The sequence below is a fragment of the Festucalex cinctus genome, chromosome 18 (genome assembly GCF_051991245.1).
Source record: "Festucalex cinctus isolate MCC-2025b chromosome 18, RoL_Fcin_1.0, whole genome shotgun sequence".
Classification (NCBI taxonomy): domain Eukaryota; kingdom Metazoa; phylum Chordata; class Actinopteri; order Syngnathiformes; family Syngnathidae; genus Festucalex; species Festucalex cinctus.
In genome coordinates this window covers 17,505,583-17,529,408 of record NC_135428.1, presented here as the reverse complement: position 1 = coordinate 17,529,408, position 23,826 = coordinate 17,505,583, and the positions used below count along the sequence as shown (strand labels likewise).

At 42.8% G+C, this 23,826-nt stretch overlaps 1 protein-coding gene across 5 annotated transcripts in view; it reads right to left on the bottom strand.

The window, feature by feature from the left end:
- The window catches only part of cadm1a (cell adhesion molecule 1a), a 338,297-nt gene that overhangs the window by 153,708 nt on the left and 160,763 nt on the right, over nucleotides 1–23,826 (bottom strand). The window contains exon 1 of one of the 5 annotated variants that reach the window (XM_077504829.1): nucleotides 7,620–7,701. The exons of the other annotated variants lie outside the window; for them this stretch is intronic. The gene's annotated coding sequence lies outside the window, so the exon portion shown is untranslated. Of the gene's footprint in view, nucleotides 1–7,619; nucleotides 7,702–23,826 lie in introns of those variants that run through there. 5 annotated transcript variants of the gene reach the window in all.

Sequence of the window (23,826 nt, the reverse complement as noted above, 5' to 3'; positions counted from 1 at the left end):
CATTCGTCTTCCTGCCTGAGGCATCTCCTTGACGCGACCTTAAACGCGGGCCCGCCGCGGCTAGCTTGCATCACGTCACGTTTGCGATGGCCTCGTTTACGACTCCGAAAGGGCGATGATGGTGATGAGGAAGGAAGATGACATGACGTGGAGGTGTGAAGATCATTAAAAGGTTGCATTTACACACTGCGACAAAAAGGCTCCCTCGTGCCACACAAAAAGAATAAAAAGAATAATATTCATGCAACCGCCTCGAAATAGACACGGTGTTCCTTTTACGTGAATGCCAGCGTAAATATTATGAACCTTGGATGTGCAGTGCGCAAGTGGGACCTTGAGCAGCGGTGAGGCGGGTGATTTTATGTCGCGCTGTGACATTTTTCAACGTGAAACGACATTAAATCTGATCTGTGGATGCAGAGGAGTTATCGGTACATGGGCTTATAATCACACGAGAAGCACTGCAGTCGAGTAATTGCACAGTGAAGCAAATGTAAAGCAAATGTGTCCTATACGGACGACAGCTTTCAATGTAAGACTGAGCCCCTAAGTGTGAACATTGCTTAAAATAAATGAAATAAAAGCTTTTCAACGTGTCTGCTTTCTATTGCAGTTTATTACCTCCACCATGTAGGTTAAGCAAAATGTATGCTTAGAATGAGCCTACACAAAGGTCTTGTTTAAGCATTCAACATTTTACACCTCTCATTTTGTGGGTACAATCGGACTCTCTTTAGGTTTACAAAAACAAGGTTGGTTTGTTTACCTGCTTCCTTTTGGGAACACCCATATTCCACAAAATAAATAAATTAAAAAAAAAATTAAAAAAAAATTATATATATATATATATATATATGTATAAAAACACAGATCATCATATCAAGTTGTATTTTGTTGTACAACAATACTAATTTCAATACGGTATACCGCAGGGAACCTCTCTCGGTACACTTTAAATTTTGCTTGAATGATTGGTTAATAGATCATATGTCTAAAAATGTGAACCAAGTAACAAAATTACAAAAGTGCATTTGTTGTGTGCTGAGAATGAATACAAGCAAGTCGTTCTGAATTTCTCCATACTGTGATGTCACAAACCAGCAAATTTGAATAATACCACCTAGAAGCAAAGTTTGATGCCTTGTGGTATGAGCAAACAATGTAAGCATCTGATGACGTTTCAATGAAGTCTCCATAATATCAATTGTAGCATTGGCCCTGCAGTGGAGGGGCAGGTTGGTTTCAGTGAAGCAATAAAAATAATTGTAACTATGTGATCCTATCTATCTGCAATTCATCCTAAATAAATCACACACAGACATCTGTGGTCACCGTAGCTTCACTACTAAATACGGTTTGCTTGCTTTGATTGAGCTTACATTGAATACTTCAGTCCCACCTACGTTGTTGACCTTGATCTTTTGAAATCGCTTTTCCCCGCCTCCGCCTTCCTCTAGTCTTTATCAACCTGGAATCCTGAGCCAGATAACCTCCGCTCATTTACAGGAACATACAGACGATTCCAAGCAAGCCCACTGTCGACACGTCCTTCCCGTGCTCCTGTGTAACAACGTGTCGTGTAGCGTGACAACAACCCTCCCCCCCACTGCGCCCGTCGCTCGGCAACAACATCAAATTCCCAAACCGCTGCCGGCCGCCCCCTTCCCTCGCCCTTCCATGCTTGTGACCTGCCTGACAACTTTTGTGTTCGGGATCAAGTGTGAGGCTGATGAGCGCGTCTGCGAGGCTAACTATGATGTAGCACCCCACTGTCAAAACGTATCCAAGCGCACGCTTGCGCACGGCCGGCACAACGAGGGTAATTGGCTGTCGCCTTGGTAAGGTGTGGCATTTTAAGTCGAACGGGCCTCATTTATCAAATGCTTTTGCAGTCATGTTTCAACGCTGTGGTAATGTATTGTGGCAGTCATTAACCCCAAACGGGATCTGGACATAGATTCGTGATGGATTCACCTACGGTTGCCAACGTAAAGAACGCAAAGTCAATGATAACAGTTGATAGAACTGGTGGACAAACTTTGGTGAAAGTCTCCTTTTCCCATAAATACACACAAACACATTTGATGTAGTCATTTTGTTGTGACAAATTGCCATCACTATATTGAATTAATTCACCAAGGGAAAGACTACCGTATTTTCCGCACCATAAGGCGCACCGCATTATAAGGCACACCTTCAATGAATTACATATTTTAAAACTTTTTCCATATATAAAGCGCAACAGTAGAGGCTGGGGTTACATTATGCATCCATTAGATGGTGCTGTGCTAATGGGAATGTCAACAAAACAGTCAGATAGGTCAGTCAAACTTTATTAATAGATTACAAACCAGCTTTCTGACAACACCAATCACTCCCAAAATGAATAAACAGCTGTTTTATTATTTTCTCTGAGGTAAAGTATTAGTATTAACTAGCGATCCAAGATGGCGGGATCTTCTGTGCATGCGCGTCACCGATCGTGCAAGGTCACCGATAGTGTCTTGACAGCGAGACCTGTTGCGGCTCAATATTGATCCATATATAAGGTGCACTGGATTATTAGGCGCATGGTCAGCTTTTGAAAACATTTAAGGCTCTTAGGTGCGCCTTATAGTGCTGAAAATACGGTACTTTTAAAATCAACCTACCGTTTTGAACACAATCAAAATAAGGGTCTAGTTTCACTGAAACAAATCAGACGGATTGTGTGAGTAAATTCATAAACAAACTAAATCTTTTTCGTCTGATACATCATTCACTACACATTGACGGCATCACCCTATTATTGTTTTATCCATCAATCCACTTTCTATAGCGCTTATCCTCACTAGAGTTGGGTGTGAGCTAGAGCCAAGCCCTGCTGACCTTGGTCACACATAAACAACCTTCAAATACAAACAGAAGCACGTGTTTGGGGATGTGGGACCAAAGTGAAGTATCCCGTGAACATGCAAACAACTCCATTGAGATGTCTCAAGAGAAATTTGAACCCGGACCCTCCTGATTGTGAGGCAGACTTGCGAATCACTGCTGCAGAAGTGACTTAGCCAGTGTATATAAAAACTGGCTATTAGTCTTTATGGCTATCACACTTGACTACCATAAAACTATCATGTTTATGCATTGGATGGATTTTCTGACATTTCCACATTGAGGACTGAAGGTTCTAGGCCAATGATGCATAATATACCCCAACAAATAACGGGCCAGGCGAGTGTTTACAAGTCGCAGCATTCCATCAATCCAATGCATTCCAGCGGGAGAAATAAATGATTTCAGCCTTGTCTCACTTCACAGGCCCGTTTTCCACGGCACACCAAGCCGCACGTCTGCATGCCAATGGCTGGCGGGGGCCCGACGGTGGGCTTTCCAGGCGTCACATGCCCGAGCCCGCTGACCCATCCCGGCATGGCCGGTCTTCCCGTCCAATCTACCGGTCACTCCTGCCAACGACAAGACACGCAGAAATGGATCCCCAAAACACGGCGCCATACTCACACCGGCGGCTGGAATTCACAAGCGAGGAGAGGCTTATCTCTGCCGAGCAGATTCCATTTCCTTTACGGGAGTGCAGACACAAACCTGTATTCTGTTTTCATGTGCTCAATCTCAATAAACGTATACTTGCTGACTATTAACGGACTCTCACGGCAGACGACGTGCACGCATCGGCTGAAAACTCTACATTAACGCGTATAACCCTACACTGAAGCAATCTGCAAATATCTAAAAAGACTCTTTCCTGCCGCTCGAGCCTGTGAGAAAATATGAAACAAATAAATCTCCGGCTTGACACGTTTATCGGAAGCGGCCGACTCGGCTAATACGCTAAGCCATCCGAGTTAAATGTCAGCAGAAATTAAATGGCATATTTTCTTATCCGAGTTTGCCGTTGGGAGACATTGACAATTCTTTTCCGAAAGACCGATGCAGTTTCAATGTCACTGAACAAGAGCAAGAATCAATGAAATACGCATTCAATTATGGCATACCTCAGGGAGTCCAATCTGGGTCCCTTGTTTTTTTGTTTTTTCTTTCATTGCTTGCCGAGTTACATAATCAGAGTACAAATACAAAACAGATTGATTACGTATTTTAATTAGAAGAGGTAGTAATTAGTAACAGGCATTGGACTGACTATCAATCATTAGGAAAATTAACGATCAATCAAACTAAATATGCTGAACTCTCCGTTTGAGTCAGCAAAGTGGAGGTTGTTGTGGATACAGTGCAACTGCGCTACACATATTTTTGATGTCACGTTGTTCCCTTTAGACGAAGAACTCACTGAAATAACAGTGATATCTGTTCGTGAATGTTTCTTAGAAATCCACACGTATAAAATACAGCGTATACTCAGTTTATGAAGAATTTGCTTTCCTAGTCAGCATCTTTCACTACCCTGTGATGCTACACTAAGAACGTCATGTTTACACCAAAAATCACAATTTTAAAAGTAGGCACGGCAGTAACTGAGTGTCCTTGCGCTGTGTGGTGACACATTTTTACGCCACTTAGTGTGTGCCACTTGCAAAATTGAAAACCCATATTACTGGACCATCATAAACAATAAAAATAAGTACTGAATGCTATTTCATTATCACCAATACATACCTGTTGCGTCTATTTCACAGATCCCAAAAGTGTTAATTTCACATTACACTCCTCAAATCTGGAGTAAAAGAAATTTCTGTAATACAGTCCATGACTGAAACACAATCATAAATCATCAGTCGATTCTTTTGAGCAGCGGTGACAGGGTGGACAAAAGACAGATCAACGGCGAATGGGGAAAGACACCCAAAACAAAACAAAACAAATAGCTCCCTAGCATTAATTTGTCGCCCGCCTGCTCCACACAGGGGGAGGCTAATCCTCGCCGTTCAATATCTCCATGTTGAAATGGCAACCTTGATCGATATGCCGGCACATCCATATTTTACCCTCCCACCCCACTTCCCTCCCGCTTCTGACAAATAGTGCACAGTTCCAGTGCATTAGCCAGCCTTGTGTCATCCACACAATACACCCTACAGACCATGTATTAGCTTGAGATTTATTTATTTTTTCTTAAGCTGGTGGTGTATATACAAAAAAATAAAAAATAAATAAGCATAGCATGCAGTAAATATCGAATTAAAGCTGAGAGTGTTAGTGCTGCTCAGATCTCGAGTTGCATAATGCAGCGAGGTGGGGTTATTTGTTTTCTCTCTCTCTCGCTCGCTCGCTCGCTCTCTCAAGATAATCATATTATCTGCTGCGGGTTGCATGCACTTGCCAAGGTTGTGCTCTCAGCTAAATTCAACGAATTGATCTTTCCTCCTTTCTGCCCCTGCCTTTCTTGGTTTTCTCTGTGAGCGCCCCCTTCCCAAGCAATCACTCAGTCCTGCAGAGAAGCAAAGGGTGGCGGGAGGTTGGGGGGGTGGGGGGGGCGGGGTTGACGGGGGAGGAGGACGCGTAATCAACTAAGTTCCCTTCCATTGCGGGCGATCGGCGCGCTTTGGGGTGGGGAGGGGAGTACTATTGATCACACGTCACCCACCGCTGGGCTGGACTCCTCTAATGAGGCCAATCCGCAGATTTAGAAACTTTAAGGTGAGGGGTGGTTATGTGGGCATGAGCTAATTAAAAGAGGGGTGAAGAGAAAGTGTCCTCATTTTTTTTTTTTTTTTTTTTTTAGTCCTACTTTTGCTGGTGTCACAGAGGCTAGCTTAAGGGTACCAAATAGCTTCAGACAAATAAATGAGCTCCACTTTGGACCAATTTAGCTACGACATATCAGAGAGTTGCAAGGTTAATTGTAGCGCTGGGAGGGTGATGAGTGCCGATTTTGGCAGGCCAAGCATCATGCAATCTGTAATTCGAATGTGGGGTTTGAACCAGAGATGTTTTGCAGTCGACGCTCAGGTGATGACAATCAATGACATTGTTTATATTTTTTTAGTTGTCACAATTTTTTCCTTTGGCCGCCTCCTCCTTTTTTAGGGTTGGTGTCAATGATTACATTTACATCCAGTCAATATTCAGGTTAAGGTCAAAATTCCGGTAACTGAAACATACAGGCTAACACGTTTACATGCGCGACTCCTGTACATGTATTCCGATCTAAACTAGGAGGCATAGAAAATGCGATTATGTTAATAGACATCATTTCCGCTTTCAACATTCGACGGCCAATAAAAGACATTATACCGTTGACACGACTCACCAAGTAGTCCGTGAAGTGTGGTTCTTTGCTACATCGTAATGTTTGTTTACATCTGTTTGTGTATTTCCAGTGGGTTGGTTGCACGGCAGACACACGGTCTTATATACACGCATAAACCAACGTATTCAAGTTGGCCTAATTTTTGGAGTGGAATCATAAGATGGCCACTGCACATTCAAGTAGTTCCTGCACTCAAAAGACCAACATTCCAAGAAAACAATGTTCCGTTCAAAGAAGGCACCCCAACCATGTTTTAAGACCAAATATTTGGGATAGAAATGGGGCAAACGGATAATTATACAAAAACAAATATGATGTCAGGACGCTGTTGTGACAGGACAGAGAAGACACAAAGGCAACAGCAATTGGCTCCCATGTTAATTGTCTCTTCAAAGACAAACTGCACATATTCTAACGCCACGTCAAACTGCATTTTTTTTTTTTTTTTTTTTTTTTTTTTAAAGCCAATCGGGCCTCAGATGTCTCGCCCCGTCTGTCGAGATCAAATGGCACAGCGTCACTTTGAGACGAGAACAGAGGCACAACCCCAGCTTGTATATCAAACATGGAAGTGGGATAAAAAAGAAAAAAAAAACGCACCCAGGCTGGCTTTCATCTTTAAAGAAACTTGTTGAAGGGAAGCGCCGCGGTTAGCAGAAATGTCGGCGGCTGTCAGACAACGACGCTCGTCATTCCCGCCTCCCGCGTTACCAAATGACAAAAGCCACAGACCCTAAGCAGAGGCAAATCGTTTTGCTGCAGCGCTGCGCAAAGTGACACGGCACAAACACATCATGTCTTTATCTGTCAGCGAGATGAAGACGACGACGGCGGATTACGGCGAGCCAGTCGCTCATGGACTCGGTCGGCCTACATGATGACTTTATCCACCGTCATCCTGTGTTCAGGAAATTGTGGCAAAGGAAACGGTGAACATGGTATTATTCTCTGCACTGCAGCTTTCTAAATTCCATATTGGATTATAAAACGACTTTTTCACGCTCCCCTACTGTAACTTTTCATATCAAACGCACTTTTTCATCAAAGCATCGCAGGGGGGGCGGCAGAAGCAGAGCGGCGGTGCGCAGAGCAGACATGATTATTTAACCATATGCAAAAAAAGAAGAAGAAGAAAAAAAAAAAAGCATCAGGGATGACTCCGGTTTTCCAAGAGCTGTAAGACCTCGGGGGGATTACCCCATCCACATCATTTCCGTAACCCTCAAACCTCACGCTCTCCTGATCACATAGAGGATTACATGGCTTTGCGAGAACACATTTAAGCATTAACTCCCCACAAAGCACAAAACTCTGCGGGCCAAATTAAACATCTGCCTCTTCACCTTTGAAGTAACAAAGTCACAAGCCGCCGCCGTATATATTTGCAATATGATAAATCTGCACTTACAACTACCGTGCTCCACTTTTTTCTTTTTTCTTTTTTGTAGTTTTTGGATCACCTCGAGGTGCTGCTTCACTGCGATGACGGGAACTTGTAGCGAGACACTTAAGGGTGAGATAAATGTCCTACACTTGTTTTTGCCAAGCTGCAATAACGGTTAGTTTTTCAGAATGTTGTCACTGACAACCGTGATGTCACTTTTTTTTTTTCCTAGGGAAAGAAAAATCTGTTTTATGGCATCAAAATACAAACTAGTGTTGGGAGACAGCTTGGAATCTATCTTTTCGCAGCTGTTTAGGCGTGCTCAGTTGGAACGTTTGAGTGCGTTAGCAGCAGTAGGAGAGTTGCTAAAGCAACTGTCATAATTGGATTTGTTGTAATTATAGAACTACATTGTTTGATTCCAGTCTTTGTCTAGGGTACTTCCACTAGTTCCCGAAATGCGCTAAACTGCCACACATACAAGCTCAAGTGAAACAAAATGACGGCTGGGGTATGGCACACCTACACAAACACTGAAGAATGACTTGTAAGTTTTAATCTATGTTGATGCTGTCAGTACCACACACATTATTTTATTTAATCTAGGGTGCAGTGATCACAATTTTCTGGTCAATCCCCAATCTTCAAGAAGTCATTATCCATAAACATTTAACAATACCTGCGAAACGATACAAAGTGGTTGTTTTTAACTGAAAAGCCTATTCGTCATCTCACAGCAGAAGAGAACAGTGGCTGACTTTTCAATCCTCTGTGGAGAGGAAAGCGATAGGTGGACAAGATCAGTTTTATTTTCATCACCGATCCCCCAAAATTCAGAAAAATTGACCCCGATACTGATCGATCGGTGCACCCCGAATTTGATCCAAAATACAGTGGCATGAAAAAGTATCTGAACCTTTTGGAATTTCTCACATTTCTGCCTAAAATCACCATCAAACGTGATCTGATCTTTGTCAAAATCACACAGATGAAACAACAGTGTCTGCTTTAACTAAAACCACCCAAACATTTACAGGTTTTCATATTTTAACAAGGATAGCATGCAAACAATGACAGAAGGGGGAGGAATAAGTAATTGAACCCTCTGCCTAAGGATACTTAAAGAGCAATTGAAACCAATTTTTACCAAACAATTTAAGTCAGGTGTGTGCCCAATCACTGATGAGTGGCTTAAAGCTTCCCTGCCCACTATAAAACACACACCTGGTTAGAATTGTCTTGATGAGAAGCATTGTCTGATGTGCACCATGACTCACTCAAAAGAGCTGTCGGAAGACCTGCTATCAAGAATTGTTGGTTTGTATAAAACTGGCAAAGGATACAAAACCATCTCTAAAAGTCTGGATGTTCATCAATCAACAGTCAGCGAAGTTGTGTACAAATGGAGAGAGTTTGGCACTGTTGCTTCCCTCCCAAGGAGTGGCCGCCCACCAAAGATGACGCCAAGAGTTCAGCGCAGACCACTCAGAGAGGTAAAAAATAACCCTAGAGTGTCTGCTAAAGACTTACAGAGATCACTGGCACAGTCCAATATCTCTGTGCATGCATCAACTATATGTAAAACATTGGCCAAGAATGGTGTTCATGGGAGGACTCCACGGAGGAAGCCACTGCTGTCTAAAAAAAACATTGTGGCTCGTTTAATGTTCGCAAAAAGGCACTTGGGCACTCTACAGAAGTTTTGGCAAAATATTTTGTGGACTGATGAAGCCAAAGTTGAATTGTTTGGGAGGAACACACATCGTCATGTGTGGAGGAAAAATGGAACAGCTCACCAACATCAACACCTCATCCCCACCGCGAAGCATGGTGGAGGGTGCATCATGGTTTGGGGCTGTTTTGCTTCCTCAGGGCCTGGACAACTTGAAATCATTCATGGAAAAATGAATTCAAAAGTTTATCAGGATGTTTTGCAGGAAAACCTGAGGCCGTCTGTCAGACAGTTGAAGCTAAAAAGAGGATGGATGCTGCAACAAGACAATGATCCAAAACACAGAAGCAAATCGACTTCAAAATAGTTTCAGAAGAACAAAATACACGTTCTGGAGTGGCCAAGTCAAAGTCCAGACTTGAACCCCATTGAGATGCTGTGGCGTGACCTCAAGACAGCGATTCATGCCAGACATCCCAGGAATCTGACTGAACTACAGCAGTTTTGTAAAGAAGAATGGGCCAAGATCAGTCCTGATCGATGTGCCAGACTGATCTGCAGCTACAGGAAGCGTCCGGTTGAAGTTATTGCTGCCAAAGGGGGGCCACAAAATATTAAATGTGATGGTTCAGTTACTTATTCTTCCCCCCTTCTGTCATTGTTTGCATGCTATCCTTGTTAAAATATGAAAACCTGTAAATGTTTGGGTGGTTTTAGTTAAAGCAGACACTGTTGTTTCATCTGTGTGATTTTGACAAAGATCAGATCACGTTTGATGGTGATTTTAGGCAGAAATGTGAGAAATTCCAAAAGGTTCAGATACTTTTTCATGCCACTGTAAGCTTACAAAAAATACCTGTGGCTGACACGGTGGACAACATACAGCACATGGTTTAAGACAAGTTATAAAGAAAATTTGCCCTTGTCACTAGTTTCACCATTTGAGACAGAATGTAGTGGTCTATTATAAAAGGGCACATGAAAAAGTCTATATGACCATCATACCCTAGAATGAGCTGCTTCATTTTGCACTGAAGCAGCCATTTCAGTTCTACTTAGACAAACTCCTACTAGGGAATTCTACCCCAAATTAGCCTTGATCAGAAGCAGGTATTCTAGACAGATGGGCTTGCCAGTATTTTCAGCCAACACCATCTATAGCGGGCAGAGCGTGGTGCCAAGGTTTGTCGATCATTTGGAGGATTCACTGTGAGGACTTTATGTTGCGTTCTGTATTTTTTTTCCCACACAAATCCATCCATCCTCTATACTGCTTATCCTGTTTGGGGCTGCGGGGAGCTGGACCCGAGCCCAGCTGACTTTTGGGCATCAGGCGTACGTCACCCAGGACTTTGTCGCCAGTCAATCACATGGCACAAACACATTCTCTTGGTCACTGAGTAGGAACTGAACCCACCCAAATCAATCGAGTTCACCACGACACCATCAGCGACCCGTTTTACACATTTTTAGTCATTATGGCCTTCCTTAATTCTGCCCTAAACGATGGTGCGTTAGAAAATCAGGTGTTGTTAGAATGTAACTCAGTCGTAAATGAAGAATCCCTTTTAGCTTTGTTGATCATCTTCTCAAAAAGTTATGTTCATTAGTAATAGCCAAGGGTGTCACTGACGGCTGCTCAAAACAAAGTAACAGTTGTGAACAAAGGGTCTGGAGCGGACATACGTGTTTTAAGTCTGGTCAACCAATGGAGATACTGGGTTAGAATGTAAAATGGCATATCATACTATCCATGAAAGTCGGACTAACAAGGTTATCTTCGGACAGCTAGACAACAATGTATTAATAAATGTTTACTTTGGGCTAAGTGGGTCGTTTTCTCTAGTTTTATTGTCTCCTCGATGGGGCTTGTTTACCAATCGCAAAGTTATATCAGTTGCGATTCCTCCCGGGGTGCCGCGACGCTTTTTCGCAGCCTTCCCCGCCGACTGCGCCGAGCATGAAAGCAAAGGCTCCCGCCGAGTGACGAGGTTGCAGCACTGACGCCAAACAGCTAAGTCTGTACAAACACTCACGGGATGCCTTCCACTTGAATTGAGTGCCACCGACCGAAATAACATAAAACGCGCCGTGATGGCTGGTTTGATGATTCAAACGGCAACGTGAGCTCAGTTCTGTGATGCGTTACAGAGAGAGCCGACGACGATTTGTCCTGAGATGCCTTCGTAAGAGATTCGAATTAGAACCTCAATAGTCGCACAATGTGATGCAAATCCAGAAATTTGAAGGAATTGCGCAAGGAAGAATTAAAAGACCATTGCCATTCTACATTAGCCACTCTGGCTTTTAGCCTGATAATCAATAGTAAACTAATGCTAATCACACTCCCTGGTGACCAGAGACGCGAGATAGCCGGGAGAAAAAGATGGATGATGTTTGGGAACACTGCGAGCCGGCGAGCCGGAAAATGTCGGAGCAGCTGGTGCCTCCTTTTTGTCCGGGAGAGCTGCTCTGCCGGGTCTAACTCGGTCACGGTGGCACAGTGTGTTGCAGGAAGACAATGGGGCCTGAACTTGGGAACTGCTGTTCGGGCAAGAAATTTGGGATTGTGGACATCTTGTCAGGTTATAGGTGTGGCTGAAGATCCAAATGCAGGGAAGTGGGGCAAGGAGGCGAATAATTGGGTCAAAAAGAAGTTTAATAAACACAAACGAGGAGGCAAAAATGAGCTACAAACTAAGAAACAAAAACAAAGTCCAAAAGGGTTAACCAAGACAAGACCTAGAACAAAACCGGCAGCATGACATGAGGAAAAGGACAATGAATCGACGAGGACAGCGGGGAGACAAGCGACTAAATACACACTAATTGACACGATTAGACACAGCTGGGCGAGACACAAGTGGCAGAGGATGCTGATTGGTTGACACATGAGGAAGGGCAAGCAAACACAGGTGGACATGACACTGCTTGACAAGACAAGGGGGGGGGCACACAAGGACAACAACGCAAAACACAAAACAAGACTGAACTTAAAGAAACATGAGGACAAAATCAAATTAAACCAAAATTAAACCTGAGCCCAGACAAAAGTAACAAAATCAACCCAAACCATGGCACATCTTAGCTCAAAAATAAGGTGCAGCCAAACAACTGACTCGGGAAAGGCCAAGCTAGCTTAATGCTGCTAAATAGCATCTATGTTGTGGTTCTTTATGGTTAAAAGTCAGGTCAAAAATGTTCTTTACAATATGTTCTGTGCACCTGCACTAGTTTAACACGTCACTCTGATTCATATTTTGTTTGTGGAATATGAATTCACTCGTTTTTATCTACTTCAGTGGCCATTTTGCCAAAGGGCCGTGTGAACGTCATACGATCAAACCTACAAAACGGGTGAGTTGTGACAGTTATCTTTCAATAGGAAAAGATAACTTGAGAACAAATTAAACGTGTATCTCAAGGCACTAATGTATTTGTATCTAAGACATTAAGAAGCCATATACAGTGTTCCCTCGTTTTCCGCTGGGGTTAGGTTCCAAAAAATACCCACAATAAATGAAATCCGCGAAGTAGTTAGCTTTATGTTTTACAACTCTTATAAATGTTTTAAGGCTCTAAAATCCCCGACCGCACAATTTATACCCTTTTCTCATTGAGGCATTTACATGTTCTCACATTTCTCTCTTGTTCAAACATTGACAATGTTCAAACCTTCATACATTTTATAAAATGGGTATATTACTGTAAAAAAAATATGCAAAATTGCACTTAAAAAAAATCCGCGATACAGCGAGACCGCGAAAAGTGAACCGCGTTATAGCGAGGGAAGACTGTACTGTATTTTCATAATTTATAAGCCCTTTAAATAAACCATCAATAAGCTTTTAGCCTCAAACGCCAGACTGGTTTATGCAACCCTTAGATGTCTTATGGCCTTCATGTAACAGAATGATCAAGTTGAAGAGAAGATAAATCAGTTGCGAGAACAAGCAAGCAGCAGCTTCACACTTCCTACTCGACTACGTGTTGGAATGAAACAGTGTTAAGTGACTCATGGCAACGCAGCGCCTGGTCAGTTCAGCGTGTCCGCCGAAAAGACTGAACATATTTTCTCTTGCCAGTTCTCATTTCCTCTTATGGAAATCTTCATATTTTGTTGGCATCTGAAAGCGACTCCCTCCCTTGTAGGCATGAGGGAATTGTTCCGACTCCTTCGAAATGCAAAGTTTTCTTCCTTTTCCAGGGTGCATTGCTTCCTCAACGCCCACTGAGCTAGCTCACACGAGCGCATCAATACACCTACAGGGCAAAGACGCTTAATGAAATGTTTTCCAGGATCTCCAAAACGCGTTTCACACAAGAAGGGGGGATTATTACACTCGGGGTGGGTCCCCGCTGCCAACTTCACGCAAAGAGCGCTAAATGAATCTCATGTTTCCTTTTTATCGTGCATAACCAGATTGGCAACCGTGCAGGCATCACTGATCCGCGATACAGATGCTGCTCCAGCTAACTTAAGGGAACAGGGAGTTGTCACATGAAATAAACATGCATGTGTGAATAAAAATAGAATTCTGATATGCGATGAAAGCCAAATCCATTCCAGAGGAGCAGCCTTTTTTTTTTTTTTATACATCACGAAACTCCTGCATTCCTGCCCAAAAATTGACAATTACTGGGTCAGATGAGAAAACCAACACAAATATGTGTTGATCGTCATTCAATGGTTCGATAAAGTTGTGTGCCCTTGAGATTCAATCAAGTATAAATGAAAATCTGCTCAGCTTTTACATGCTCAAAGGAACACTGTTTTAAGATTGTGAATTTCGGACATTTTTTTTTGAAAACAAAGGATATGAGATGGCACAAAAACCTGGAGGTTTAACTGTCGTCATCGTTTGACCTAAATCTGAGGTTGAACTAGTTTTGTTTCTTAGTTTCAGTGATCAGCTGAGTATACTGCTAACGTTTGCGAACAGACACTTCAGATGGCTTGTGAATTCAAACATTTAAAATTATGACCCAAAATATCAAGGAAAATTGCTTCAGCTAAGTGGATTTGCATTTTTGCTAGCTGTATTTGCTAATACATAAGAACGTTAAGATAGATGATTTGGCTTTTGTACTTTATATGAGACCAAAACGTGGGCAAATCTCAGTTCATCTGGCATACTTTAATTTGAAATCTGTGTGTGCGTTTTGCTTTTTCTTGAGATTATTTGTGGCAAGCTGATAAGAATCTCCAGACAATAGAGTCAACTGCTAGCATAAGCTGCTAACTAGCCCTGCTCAGTCACGTTTTTCATTATGAATTATTAAAATTTCTATATGCCAATGCTTAACTTTTGTGAGACTGCAAAATGTTACTTAAAATATTTGTAGCACATTTGACAAAGATTTAATGATGGCAACAGTTTGACTCCGTAAATAATTATTTCCATTATGTTCAAGGGAATATTGGTAATCAGATTGCGCTTAGCTGGGCCCCCCGTATTAAAAACAATCCCTAATAAAATAAAATAAACAGTCCAAATGTAATTTTTTGCAAACCTCGACTTTCTTCCGACTTCCCTGACACGAGATTCACCGCTCAGCTATTCTTGTTTCCTTAGCTGCACCTGACACAGGCGAGCAGTCAAGCCAGAGCGGTAATAAAGGCGGCGTAGGCAGCGGCGGTGTTGGCAGAGCCGGTGTGGGAAAAGGAAGAGCGGGTGCGGGGCGGCCAGAGGGTTCGGACGGGAGGAAAAACAGCTGGGAATTGAAAGTTCAGCGAAGTGCGAACGTGGTCTCGGCATCATCTGAGGATTTCCATTATACTGCGCTACTTTAAGCTGAGCCAACCAAGCATGGAGGAACGTCTGGCTGGGGAGGAGATGGCGGGGGGCGTTCATGTGCTGTTCAGGCTCAGCTGGGTTTTCCGAGCGTCTCCGAGTTGGCGATCACGTCCGTGCATTTTTCTATTAGGATGCTAACTTCACTGAGATGCTTCTACTGTAGATACAACCAGACTTCAAATATTTACTGTATTGTATGAGTCATAAGCCTTAACCTTCACATTTCAAGCAAATCAATAAAGTCTCACGACAATTGGTAACGACGTAGTACTTTGTAACATAATTGGACTAACCAGGTTTTCATTGGATTACATTTAGGAAGTCATACATGTTCACAGGGACTCTTAAATAGGTAAGGGACGCATGAAGCATGTAGTTAATTTCATTACAAGCGGCCGTTAGTCCTGATTCTTTGGTCCTGTTTCATCCCCATTTAGGCCTTAAAAACTTCAATTATCTTTTCTCAGACAAGCGTTGTGTCTCTCCAGAAAATGCTTGAAAAATCTATGTTCATTGTTTCATTGGATTCTTCGGGGGACGCGGCAAATCAAGTCCAACTGCCAGGGAACAAATCCATGTGATATGTTATTTTTTGACTGTCATTATGATGCCAATGCAAAGACAATAGTCTTATACGTTAAGACTTGGCAGTCCTACTCAGCCTATTTGTAGGGCTCTATGTGCAGGATATTATTCAAATATCCACTGGCAAATGTTTTGTTTGTGGGAGGCAGATTGGAACAAGTCATCAGTAAGTAATTGAAATTAACATGGACGTCTATCTATTTGGGGTTTATTAGACATAAGATAGAGCGGGACAATCACGTTCCAATACCCCAAAGTTTCACCCATTTTCGGAGTCACTACATATGTCATCACAACACCTTGAGCAGCATGATTTTCAACAAAAATCAGGCATACAAGGTGCATCACCACCCCATTAAGTCAAGACAGAGAGAGGGAAGAGTTCTGGTTCAAAGATCATAAACGCTTCATTATAAAGCCATTAGTATCCACTGTTGCTCTGAGGAAGGTGGGGGGGAGCTTGCATTTCCTCATTAAAACAGATCTAGGTGGCCCTTTTGTTTGTCTGTACCATGATGGACACCATCCTCTTTCCTCCTTAACGATACCATGACGACGAACCTCGGAGGGGGTGGCACGCATGGGGGGATTAAACGACTGCGATATCCTTGGCACGGAGGCCGCACTTCCCTAATTACCGTCTGTGTTCGGCCATCTCTCATTTGCTGACAGTGGGGAGAGGTGACAACAACTATTTGTCGAGCCGAGCCCGGGGCAGAGGGGCTAAAGACAAGGTATGGATGGTGGAAGGCTGCAGCAGATGGGGCGGTGTCAGGGAGCGCCGAGCCGGAGCGTGCCGTCATCCATCACGGGCGCCGTGACGAAAACACGCGGCGAGTCATGCCGAGCAAATTATAGCGACGGCTTGCGTCGAACTGGACGCGCCACTGGGGGCAAAACGTCTGCAAAAGACATACTAATAACGTGTGGAATGGACGAGTGATAGTATTGATCCCTTACGGACATCATCCATCATCCGCAAGAGTTATTTGTACATTCCAATTCTCAGTGAACAAGTTTAATAGCTTGTGACAGAAAGTCAAAGCGTACACTGTAGGTTTGTCCTGTATATGTCAGTTGCAAATGTTGTCCAATGTCAAAACTAAATAAGACAATGTTTTGGCCACTGAATTCCATCCATTTTCTTTCGCGTTTATCCTCAGCAGGGTGTCGGATGAGCATAAACTGGTCTCCACCCAATCACAGGGCAAACATACTGTAGCTAAACAACCATTCACACTCACATTTGATGCCCACCCTCGCTTTCCTCATGCAGACAAACCACCACCCCAAGGTGTTCACCTGTTCACCATGCATACCACCACCCACACAGTATACAGCCTTCAATTAATCAGACCTACTGGAGATGTGGGAGGAAAACCAATCCAAAGACAGAATAGTGAAAAGGGGGCAAAATGGTGTCCGACTTGACCACGAGTGTCTGGAACAGGGCTTCAAGCTGGCATGACCACTTTAAAGTGCCTCGTTGTTGCGGCGGGGGAAAGCCCCATCACCTAACAGTGGAATATACAATATTCCAACCACCAGTCTTTAGCTGGATATATTTTTGTTGCTTAAACTAAAGAAGCTGGACAAAGCAGCATCCATTTTTCTAGATTGTACAAGTGGTATATGATTGACAGTTGACAGATGATTGGGGCGTGGTTTCAGCATTTTTGGACACTCCCACAATGTTCAAGAGAAAGGAACATTTTGATGTATGATCATTTTGAAGCATGCCTGCCCATTATTTTTAATCATTCAAATTTGGCAGATTTATTAAAATTAGAAGCCTCGTGTTTTTGGAACTGTAGTGTGAAACACTGCTCTAGGGCAGCGAACTTTGGTGAACTTTACGTTGAGGAAAAACATGCAAACAAAATTCATCTCATTCACACAATTATGCATTTGATTACTAGAGATTCCTTCCAGGAATAGACACGAATGAGGTATTAAAAGATTTAGAAAGCGGCTTAAAGTCAACCTCTGAGTTTGCTTTCTTTGAATGCCAGGCTGTGGGAAGTTTGGCTTTTGTTTTTCGCGACTGTGAGCAGAATACAATCCAATCCTGCATAGGAAGCACAGAGGCAAACATCAAGCGAGTCCCACCAGTGAACCTCCAGCTTTTGCTTTTGCCGGCTTTTTGAGTGGGCCCCTTGAATCCCTGCCGGGGATGATGGGGATTAGGCGCTAAAACTGTCTGAGAATAACAAAATAAACAGTGAAAGCAATGACAAGAGGCTAAACAAGGGCGCGAGACAACGCTACATTGTTTATCAAGGTGATAAGCAGAAACTCCAAAAGGACATTGACAGAAGATGGAAAGCTCCATGGAGAGGCAGCTCCTCAAAAAGTTTACTAGCCAAGAAACTAACTTGTGCTGTCTTTTCTTCTTGGTGACACAACAGTAATATCATTTCCATACAATCCGCTCACCAAGCGTCGCGAAAAAGAGGGCCAGGAGCCTCAAAGAAAATTAGGTGCATAATGCAGCAATTCGCTTCTCATTTCTTCCCCCAAATATATCGGACAAGGCCAACGGAATGGTAATAGACTTGATGTCTCCATCCACCCATTCGCATTCATTTGTTATTTATTCATGAGAAAGTAAGCGGGCCCCGCCGCCTAATGTAGTTTAGATCGTTGCCTCTCGCAGGCTATTCAGATTCCGGCGTCATTTCGGTTGGGAAAAATTTCCTGCCCTTGTTTTTTTCTACCCCCCTCCAGATATGACTTCACTCAAATGTGCAAGTCAGGAAACAGAGAAAACAATGCAAGGAGGCAGAAAATGCAGCTTGAGTCTCCAAAATGATGACTAAGGTTGCATATTTTCTTTTTACGTTGCTCTGATAGACAAAAAAGCTGGAGCTAGGTTTAAATTTCAAACTTTCAGACACCTCTGAACTGTTTGAAGGGAAAAAACTAACCAACAAATCAAAGATTTTTGCATAAGACACTTGGAAGGTTTCTGCTAAGTACACATAGTGAAATTCCAGAGCCATGGAGCAGTCTTACCTGTAGACCGACCGACACATGAAGGTGAAAAACGTAGTTCATCTTACATTTATCTATGATGCGATGATGAAGCGTTGGAGTCAAGGATCAGGCCCGCAGCCAACCCTCAACAGAACTCTATCATTCTGTCGCAATCCCCCCCTACCAAATCCTCTGTGTTTACTTAACCTTTAGGAAGTCCTCATTAGCCAGCTCACTCCGGAGAGCCTATTGGCTTGTCAGGAGGGAGATAAATTAACAGACGGTGCATTGATTTGACTTTGCCTTAAGCCGGGATCACGCTGGCCGGTCAGCGTTCGGATGGTAATTTGTTTATCGGGACGATGAGAGAGTTTTTAAGTGCTCCCCAACTCGAAAGGAAAGAAGAGCCCGGTAGAGACGCAGCCGCAGTGACTGGCCTCGAGGAAAATAAGTAATAATGGATGATGCTGGCAAAGACAGCGAGGGATGCAAAGGGAGTGTTGCTCAAGAGCAGTACCATCCATCCATTTTCTTCAGAGCCCGTCCTCATTAGGGTGTTGGTTTAGCTGGAGCCTATTCCAGTTAACTATAAAAAGTAAAGCTTTAGCCAACCAACCAAAACAAAGCAGAGGTTTTTGTTACTCCAATTTGCAATCTTTGCAATGTGCCACAATTGCGCTCCTTCTTAGTCAAGATGATAACGGGAAAAGTTTGGATTTCAAGACAGCTGAGACAGAATACTCGAGAGATTTAGACTTTGACTGTTTGCCATCAAGCAGCTGCTGCAGCGCACCCATTCCGAGTTTCAGCCTATGGACCCTCACGGCCTGGATCTCCCACATTGGTCCGAAAACAAAATCTCATTATCAGAGTTTGAGGTCTCCTGGCAGACCTGACAAAAGATCCACAGCGGTGAAGGCTTGGCCCTTCACAAAAAAAGGGAGCGAGGAAACGGGACGAACGGGGCCTGACCAAGGGCGAGACATCAAATCTATAGTAGGAGGAGATGTGTCAGCGTGCAATAGAATGAGGAAAACAAGGCAAAGAGTTGATGGGAAATGGGAGCACCGAGGGGCTGAAAGGAAAAAATAAGAAAATCAATGGAAAGATAAATGATTCAGCCACTCACGGTGGGGACCGGTGAAGAGAAGCCGGATGCTAACGTCTGGCGCTAATCAAGAGTCGACTACAGTCGTTTTCTATGTGACCGTATCTCCGGTTAATTTTAATTGGCATCTTAATTGGCTCGCAAAATCCCAAAGTCAAAGCTGACACAGGTGGCAAATTTTTTCCCCACACGTCAGAGACTTGGATACCGAGCTCGTGGCTTCCCCCGGGGAGGCACCTCTGGGAGTAAAGTGCACTGACCCTGGCTTTCAGTCAAGGCAGCTAAAAATACTCAGCACCTCATAAAATAAGGAACATAAAGCTCTCAGGTGAGGCAATGGTAGGAAAATGATGCGACCACTTGCAGTTAAGAATGTCTGTTTTAGAAGTACGCCGATCATCTTGGAAGTCACGTACACGTGGATCCACCCGGTGTTGGGTCGGGTGTACACAACCTGGATCCTGGGGTCAGTGTTTACGCTGAGGATTTTGACTCACAGTAGAAACTCACAGTAGGTGAACTTTTGAACAACAGCAGACAGTAGTAGGTCTACAGCACCACTTTTACAACCCTCGCCTGCTCATATTAGTCCTCTCCATTTTTTCAACCTCTTGTCATGAAACTCAGAACACTATATTCTATCTTCACAAGCAAACCAGGAAGTATCAACGGCCTAACATTCACAATTCACATTGGCTCCCTGGAAAATTGGCACTTTAGGACGTATTGATATAGATCAAACAGTAAAATTTGTTTGTCTGTCCCTTTCCGGCAAAACTCAACATTGGCAGGCTTGAAACAGGGGTTTCATGTGGCAATAGCAGATCAGCCCAATGAGGTAATTAGATGTATAACAATGTTGCCGCTTTCAACATAAAGGGCTATGGGCAGAAAGTCTTGGGTATTACACTCATGATATTATCTCAGAAGATGACAAAACTGCAATACTGATATTGGGCACTGCGTACATGTTAGGTACATACACACTTCGGAGATTAATTTATGTTATTTAAGCGTTAAATAAAACTTGGCTAACAGTTTTATTTACTTCCTGTGGCGTGCTATAACCTCTACTCATTGAGAAGTTAACCAGCACAAAACACCACCAGTCCGGGTATTGGTACCAAACGAGTATGAGGTCTTGGACTGTCATCCTTAGCTGTAAATACTTGAAACGCTCTTGCTGAGGAACTCCATTACTCCAGTTACCAGAAAACCACTGAAGTGAACCCTGCATACAATGTTCAAGTATATACCACCCAAAAAGACCAGGCTGAAAACAGTATCATGAAATGTCACTAAATGTTTCATGTCTCGTCCTGTGTGAGGCTTCTCTAATGCAACAAAAAGGACGTGAGGTTAGTGCCCCTAAACTGCAGTAGGTTGTTTTAATTTAAGCCTCTTCAAGTTTAATATCTTCTTTCTCAAGGTACTTTGCAGAATTTCTGAGATGAGACTGATGGTATGACTAACATTTCTAATCAATATTTGTGTTATTAAACATTTCATGAGATGGTAGTAAATCCATCTTAAGACGCAGAGATTGAAATCGACTATAATTGGTGGATCGATTCATGCTACAATATAAATGCCTTTCCACCTATCTCGTCATGGACCTTTTCATGTTGCTTTCAATAATGCAGACATGCTTTAGTACATCCATTCCATTAGTTTACACCACATTGCGATAAATTATATATGGAAAAAAAAAAAAAACATACGCAACTGTAATGGAACAACAGATTTTGGCCAGCCGCCCCATTTTACTTTTCCAGTGAATATGTTTTCTTACATCCGCTCCAATCAAATTATGAGAAGAACAAAACACAATGACTTCATATCAATGGGCTCGCCATGACAACCCTTGTCTCCTCTGAGAAGCCGAACGCTCATCATATTTCATCTGACACTTTGACAGCTTGAGGATGTGCACACCCCAAATACACCAGCAAAAAAAAGAGAAAAGCATAGCCCGGGGGCTAATGCTTCACCCTGTCAATCAGTGTGAAGTATTCACTCCATGAGGGACTGTTATGGAAATTGTATTTTATTTTCCAGAGAGGGAAAACAGCTTTAATCATTTCGGCTTGTTTGATGAGGCCAGGAATCAACACAACTACGGTTGCGCAAGACACGGAAAAATTAACTTTGCATCCTTGTTACATCTTACCTGCTGTCAACACATAAAAACGATGGCCACTTAAGTCAAATTTTCATTGCAATTACAATGTGCGCCAATCTCGTTTATTTCATTCCAAACAATCATCCCTAAACAGCAACAGCACATTGATTTCATAAAGCCACATTGCATTTATTAAAGAGGACGCCTTTTGATTCACACTCTAAATTGGAATGTCACATACACATCACTTTCTTTTTTTTTTTAACTCCTAGAACCGTACAGGCAACTGCCTAAGCTACACTAGTGCAATCCAATGACTTACAACTATATAAAAGTTCCACCAAAAGTCATTTTGAGTGGCACTAACAAAAATCAATCTAATTTCAAACACCTTACAAGTTCTGCAGTGAAAGATTTTCACTCGGAGAGACTTCCAATTTGATTACACTCAAAACAAGGTTTTTCAATAGTTGCACGCACTACTTGCCTGACAACCAGCAAAATTGAACAGCTATTTACTGGAAAAAAATAAATAAATAACTTATCATGAGACGTTGGTTAAATTATCATATGAACAATCAATCTTGGCAGCACCAAAAACAAACACTAAAAATATCTCATTTGCACCTTGTACAGTGAATTTGTCTGCATCGTGAGATTATGTGTGGCGCACCAGCAAAAAGGAAAGCCATCAACACGCGATAGATGTAAAAAGCAGACTTTGTTGCACAACTGGAGCTCGCGTCGTGCGTTTCCACCACCTGATCGGTGACATTTATAAAGCCAATGAAAAGAGCAATGAATCCTGCAAGGATTTGTAGGCGGCTCTTGTTAATTGTGCCGTAGAGGGTACACTTTATAGATTCGTTCAAGGAGAAAAGGATAAAGTCACGGGTTGGTCTGTCAAAGATGAGACGAACAAAAGTAACTCATTGCGTGCGTGTGTGGGGGGAGTTAAGTATAAAGTAGCGCTATGCAGCTTTAACAGGAGTTTATTATCATTTGCGTACAGTCAATCTGGGCCTAATTGTTTGGGACACCTGTGAGCCAATTATGATCAAGAGATGATTATGCCATGATCTCAAATCTGTTTAGGTTAGGATAATGACCGGAGCGGATTGCCTACCCTCGGCTGAAAGATTATACTTAAGTACTATGAAAAAGGGACATACCGGAGAATCATATGATGCGCCTTGTCTTTTCTTTCTACTTTTTTAAGTGGAAAGACTTTGACGTGTACTGTGATGGGCACAAGACTAACAAATATTCAAAGCTAGGCATAAAAAGAAAAACAAACCCAAGCCGACGTGACTCCAGAGTGGGAAAAGCGAAACCTGACGGGAATTACAAGGCCTCATTATATCCACCATAAAGCAGTAAGTAAACAGTGGAAGGGAAACTAATTGCCATTCTACGGGGCGGAGGGAGTCGCGCCAAATTCCTATTGAGCACAATTAATGAAACCACTTAGGACAAAGTCAGATTCCGAGGAAGCGTTGCAGGCGACTGATCAATCAATATTCCGGATAACACCGCAACGCTCTCCGCCATGCGCCCGTTGAGCTTGGAACAGCTGGAGAAAGGAAATGTTGCTGCAGATAACGAGAAGATTTCTCCCGACTGTGAAATGCTATGTCGCTGTTTGAGTTGGCACACGCAGTGGGAGCGTCAAATCTGAATGACATAAGGTGGAAATAGACACAAATTATCTAGGAAAAAATATTTGGAAATGTCAACTATTTTAGCTCAGTCACAATTCTAAAGCAGGGATTCCCAACTAGGCTTATGCGAAATAACATTTCAAGAGGTGCTAAAAGTCATTTTACTCACCGCCAAATCAACTCTTTGACCGCCAATAAGGGTTAATGACGTATTCTAAAATCCTAATGAATGCCGCCATAAACGTTAATTGACGTTTATTACGTTTTTTTGTTTTTTCCCTCAATGGGCAGTGCAACATCTTGTGCAGT